The following is a 6,194-nucleotide window of genomic DNA, read 5'->3' as shown; positions in this document are numbered from 1 at the left end:
GAAACTTATTATTGGGGTGGAAAGCTCTTCCAAGCAGTTCTCTTTCAAGCAGCTGCTTGCTCCATGTGTCAGCAGGTGGCAAAACAAACAGGATCTTGCATTTCTCTCCCCCCCCCCCCCATTTTCGTAAAGTTTTTCAAGTTGTGGCTTACTGTTTGTTCCACATGGCCAGCAGGCTGTGATTCCAGCACTTCTTCCTCTACCCCAACATACGTATTTTTATAAAGTATGTCAAGTAGCTGCCTGCGTACTGCTCTATGTGGCTGGCAGGCAGTAAAGCAAAACAAATAGAACAGCAAATGGATGGATCTAAGGACTAGGAAATAAGACACAAACAGGAAATGTACACTAAAGGAGAAGGGGAAACAGCAGCTCTTTAGAACACCAAGGATTCCTGTTGCCTGGTGTCCAAACAACTCACTTAACACTCAAATCTTTGACTTACCTTGTTGGCTAAAGCCACTAACAGGCAAGAGCAGTTGGCTCATTTCACAGAAATTGCTTCAAAGAGAACTTACACATTTTGCTTCATAACTTTTTTACTAGAAGGGCTAAATACATTTTTTAAAAAAAATGCAAGCTCATCATCTGGGGTTTCTGTCCAACTTAGTTGCTGTACTGTATTGTGCTAAAAGGACTGGGGAAGAGCAAAGTGGGTGCATCCTCTTCTGACTGGGAGTCATTACGTTTGTACTGTGGAATGTAATGGCGTCCGGCACACTTCCCTGTGCCTTAAGCTTTCTTCCTGGTTCCAAGCAGAGTTTCGCAGCAGCGGTTAGTGCCTTGTGTGGGTGATAAATCAAAGTCTGTACGCAGGCTTCTTGCTATCTAAGAAGTCTTTATTATCATACAGAAAAACATCATAAATCAACCCGGAGATCGAGCAGACATCTCATTGGCTCAACAGCTAAAAACGAAAATAAAACACACACAAAGAAAGATTCACATATGTGAATAAAACCACGCCTCAGAATGTGCGACGTCACACAGAACTGTTTAACCCTGTAAGTTCTGATTCTCCTCACATGTACAGCCTGGGTATGCTATAGTTTGGCTTACTGTAATATGAGAACCCAGGCCTATATGTATGTTAGCTGTCAGGAGCCCAGGCTGCCATCTTGATAACACAGCATATGCAAGTCGTAATTAGCTTGAAGATTTATTGCAAAGCAAACAATTAGCCTCTGATGCTCTAGCCAAGCGTCCGTGTCTTACGATTCAGTTGACCCTTCTGACCTGCTTCTGCAGAATATCCTGAATGATGACCCTTACATTTCTGGGTTTGCTTTCTGTCTAATACCTTCCCCATTCGTCTACTCCTTGGACTCATGGGGTTAACTACCTCCTCTTCAGTTAGGAAATGCCCCCCTCCTGCCTTCGAGCCTGCCTGCCTGTGCTTCTTGATAGAGTTGGCTTCTCTCCAACCCTCCCTCTGTTGATGGCTTATCTGCATTCCTTTCATTGTCAAGAAGGGGGGGGGGGGGAGAAGTTGACAGCCAACTGCTTCCAGCTGTCTGAGAGAAATGCAAGCCTCTTTGTTGCTGACTGCATGCTAACTCATGCTGTACTTCTCTACTTTGGGCAGACGTGTTCATGACATTAGCATTTCTGTTTCTTATCTTAAACAAGATAAATGAAAAGTATAAAAAGCAAATCAAATCTTGTATGGTACTTCCTGTTAACTTGGTTACATTTCTTTATTAGTGACATATCAAAATGATGTATGAATAGCCTCTGTTATCACTATATAAGAATAAGTTAAGTTTTTGTAATTTTGTTTTTACTTTGTCCTGTGCATTTAGCATCTCTAGAACCTTGAAACACATTCTTTGTCCTATGGTATACATTTATATATTTATTGTTTGTAAAGATCCTTATTCTTGCTCTCCCAGAATTGTTTTTGTTGACTAAAATTAAGCCAATGCATGAGAATTTGCAGAAGTGGGCTGTTATGCATCAAATAGGATTTTTCAACCAGAATCTTGAAAGAAGGAAACAAAAGAAATATTCAATAGTCAATTCACTTCAGCTGTATGCCAAGATGTCACTTGCTTGTCATCTTTTTGTTCTGACAAAATTATTTTAGTACACATCTTCTGACTGCTGCATTGAGTAACTTCTTCACTGTTTATGCGTTTAGTAACTGCTATGCTGTTTATGAATAGTCTGAAATTCTTACATTTTCCATCCACAAGCATTTACACATTGCTTTTTAGCACTAATACTGTCCATAGATTTGTTGTTACCTTTTTTATCCCTCTACAACGTAGGTATAGTTAACATTATGCAGATCTGTGTAATTAAATTTTAAAATAAAAATAAATGCTTTACATTTCAAAGACAAATGGCTATTACAGAATAAGAAAACATTGTTCTAATACAGGTTCAGGCTCTCTGCTAAGTGAGTAGTTCAGGTAGGGTTTTCATATGTCCAGATTTTCCCAGACACCACTGCTTTTTCAGGGGTAAAATTTCATTTGCAAAAATGTCTGGGGTTTTTTTTAAAAAAAAAAGAAGAGGAGAAAGGCAGCACCCAAATCAAATATGGTAACCATGAAGTTGCCCCTACAAGAGAAACTCTGGTTCCCTCTTTTGGGAAGCTTGGCAATGGCTGGCTCACCTCTGGCAGGGTGCAGGTACTCCTAGCAAATCAGCTCCTAAGTACAGCCGTGGGCCCCGAGCAAGCAGTCTGCTTCAGGGCCCCTCCAGGAAACCAGACACTGTGTTTAATGTATCAAATTGTGGCAGGTCACATGAGGTCCTGGAGAAGGGGTTGAGCAGCGCCACAGCAGTAGCCACTGAGAGTAGACCAAGCAAGGCAGTGAGAGGCTGGTGGTGGCTGCAGTGGAGATCCAGTGGAGGGAAGGGGAGAGGAGCAAGGTTGAGGCAGTAGTTCCCTCCGGATTGGACTCCCGATTTCCCCCCTCCTTCCTTCTTTTCCTCCCCTCCCCTTTCCACCACATCACCCAGTTTACATGATCCAGAACCCCTACATTATTCCCTGCCTTCGTTCTGCATGATAGCATGGCGATAATACACCTCTCCTGATTTTTGTGGTGTCTTTTTCTCTTTGTTTGAAATCGTGGGTCTATTCTATGGGGTTTTTTTTTATTCTCTTGCATGTGTCAAAGGTGAAAGATTGTCTGATCCAGTGGTCTGTTAGTTAATTCTTGTTTGTGACTGAGGGAGCATTAGAAAGAGGTGTGGAAGATAGAGGGGTATGTGTAGATATATATTTCTATATCACACACAGAGAGTTTTAAAAATTGCAATCTGTAGTAAAAAGTAGAAATTGGCAAATGTGTCCCCTTTTTTGCTCTTCAAAATATGGCAACCCTAATTAAGGAGTTATTCACTATATTTTTGAAAAAATAACTTTTTCTGCAGTGGTGGCACTATCCTTTCTACCTGCATATATTGGAGGGGATCTCTAAAAGGCATAATGTAGCCCAGTGTTTCTCAACCTTTTCCAGACCATGGCCCCCTTCCAACTTTGTTTCCTTCCTGTGGCCCCCCTGTCCTACTGCTCGAAAGGTAGCTATTTAAATGTCTTTTTTTTTTGTAAATAGAACGTTTTATAATTTATACAAAATACAATTACATAAAAATGTATTTCTTGATCAATGTGACCCTTGTGCTTGATGACCAGAAACAAGCTTTTTCACATCTGGTTCTATTGTTGTGAGGGATAACTGAAGATCACCTCTGTCCGTTACGTTAAGGCGATTCCATGTTAGGCTGAGTAAATAAGTCACACGACTGAAACCTCATTCTGCCAAATACAGAGTAGGAAATGACATGAAAAACAATTTTGCTTTATCTCAAAGCTGCGTAAACTTTTTAGATATTGTATCCTTTATCCCAAAATGGTGTTTTACTTGACTGAAATTTACTTTGGCTGCTATGTCACTCTGTAGCTCTATGACAGCAGCATTCACAGCAAATGGATCAACTACCCAGGCCGGAATATCCATGTCCAGCAGATCATGCAAACAAACTTCCTTATCATTATAAAGCTGCTTCAAATGATTCACATACACAATTATTTCATCCTCTTTCAATTCATTTCCAGTCGGTGGCAATTTAAATTTTTATTCCTTTTTCCCCTTTTTTCCTTTGTTGGGGGTGGGTGGGTGGGATGGATTGTTGGTTGGGGATTAATTTTAGTATAATTGTTCTGTTCCTTTTTTTCCTGTTGTTGTTGTTTTGTTGGTTCTGTATAGTTTGTGTTTTGTTTTTAAGGGGCGGGATCAGGGCTGCCTGGGAGTGGGTCCCCAGCCAACACGATGGCTGGGACAAGTTCCACAGGGGGGGGGAAGCACTGGGACATTCGATCTCGGTGATCATGGGCAGGAGGCGGAGTTACGCTAAGACCAGACCATGTCATTACCGAGGAGGCAGGTTTAGTCGTTGTTTGAAGACTATCCCTGCCTCCGGGTCTGGCCTTGACCAGATGGATACTGGAATCAACAGGGGAAACCCTCATGACCTGAAAGTGTTGCTGTGCAATACCAGGTCAATGATGAATAAAACCACTGCCATCCACGACTTGATTGTGGATGGAGGATTTGACCTGGCATGTGTGACAGAGACCTGGTTGGAGGAAGCAGATGGGCCTGTCCTTGCCGCTGCTTGCCCACCAGGTTTCTCTTACGCACAGCAACCCAGGTCATGTGGGCGGGGAGGGGGGGTTGCAGTGATTTTTAGGAAGTCACTAGCTTGCACCAGGCGTCCTACTGGGAAGATCCAGTTCTCTGAGTGCATGTTCTGGAAGTTGGGCAATAGGGGCAGTACAGGATTCCTTTTGGTGTACTGACCTCCCCGCTGCACCAAGGATTCCCTGTCCGAGCTGCTTCAGGTCGTGGCGGATTTTCTCCTGGAGACACCTAGTTTGGTTGTCCTAGGGGATTTTAACATCCATGCCGACACGACCTTACAAGGGGCTGCTCGGGACTTCGTGGAAAGCATGGCCTCCATGGGGCTGTCCCTGAATAAGTTTGGCCCAACTCATAGTCATGGACATTCCTTAGACCTGGTGTTCACCTCTAGTGACGTGGGTGATCTGACACTAAGTAAAAGTAAAACAAAAGAAGTGCCATGGTCAGATCACTTCCTGGTGCAACTGGACTTCTCCGCGACCCTTCCCCTCTGCAGGGAGGTGGGACCAATTCGGATGGTCCGCCCCCGCCACTTAATGGATCCAAATGGTTTCCAGAGAGTGGTAGGGGATGCTTTATCCCATGTTGATGGCCTTTCAGCTGATTCCCTGGTGGCCCGCTGGAATGCGGAGTTAACCAGGGCTATCGACTGTCTGGCTCCGAAGCGCCCTCTCCGATTGCATGGAGCCCGGACAGCCCCGTGGTTTTCTTCGGAGCTGAGGGCGATGAAACAATCGCTGAGACGGCTAGAGCGTCGGTGGCAGAAAACTCACTCCGAATCTGACCGGAGACAGGTTAGAGCTCAACGTCGAGCCTACCAAGTGGCGATAGCAACGGCGAAGAAGACTTTCTTCAGCGCCTCTATTGCATCTGCATAGTAGCAGGAGACTCTTTCAGGTGGTCCGCAATTTAACGGAACCACCTTTACCACCGGGGCCTTGTAAATACCCCAAGATCTCCTGCAACAATTTTGCAAAGTTTTTTGCAGATAAAATCACTCATATTCGGAAGGAGCTAGACACCACTGTGGGAGCAGGGCTGGGGCGGGAGAGTGCTAGAGCCCTGTCTGGTCAAGTTGTATGGAATCAATTTCAATCCGTTACCCCCGAGGATGTGGACAGGCTGCTTGGACGCGTGAAACCAACCACCTGTCTCCTTGATCCTTGCCCATCCTGGCTAATAAAAGCAAGCCGGTAAGGGCTGGGCGATGGGCTCTGCGGGGTGGTGAATGCTTCCCTCTGTGAGGGAACATTCCCAGATCTGCTGAAAGAGGCGGTCGTTAAACCGCTTCTTAAAAAACCATCTTTAGACCCGGCCAGTATGGCCAACTATCGCCCAGTCTCAAATCTTCCATTCTTGGGCAAGGTGATTGAGCGCGTGGTTGCTGAACAACTCCAGGCACGCCTGGAGGATGCGGACCATTTGGATCCCTTCCAATCGGGATTCAGGCCTCACCATGGGACTGAAACTGCCTTGGTCGCGCTGGTTGATGATCTCCGGCGAGCTAGGGACAAAGGTGAGAGTTGTTTCCTGGTT

The 6,194-nt window shown here is 44.7% G+C and overlaps 1 protein-coding gene across 10 annotated transcripts in view; it reads left to right on the top strand.

Annotated features, from left to right (window-relative positions):
* The window catches only part of LOC144326364 (zinc finger protein 711-like), a 74,051-nt gene that overhangs the window by 46,159 nt on the left and 21,698 nt on the right, over positions 1-6,194 (top strand). The window lies entirely within an intron of this gene.

The sequence above is a fragment of the Podarcis muralis genome, chromosome W (genome assembly GCF_964188315.1).
Source record: "Podarcis muralis chromosome W, rPodMur119.hap1.1, whole genome shotgun sequence".
NCBI lineage: Eukaryota > Metazoa > Chordata > Lepidosauria > Squamata > Lacertidae > Podarcis > Podarcis muralis.
Note: the sequence above shows the minus strand (reverse complement) of the source record. Positions and strands in the feature narration are given on the sequence as shown.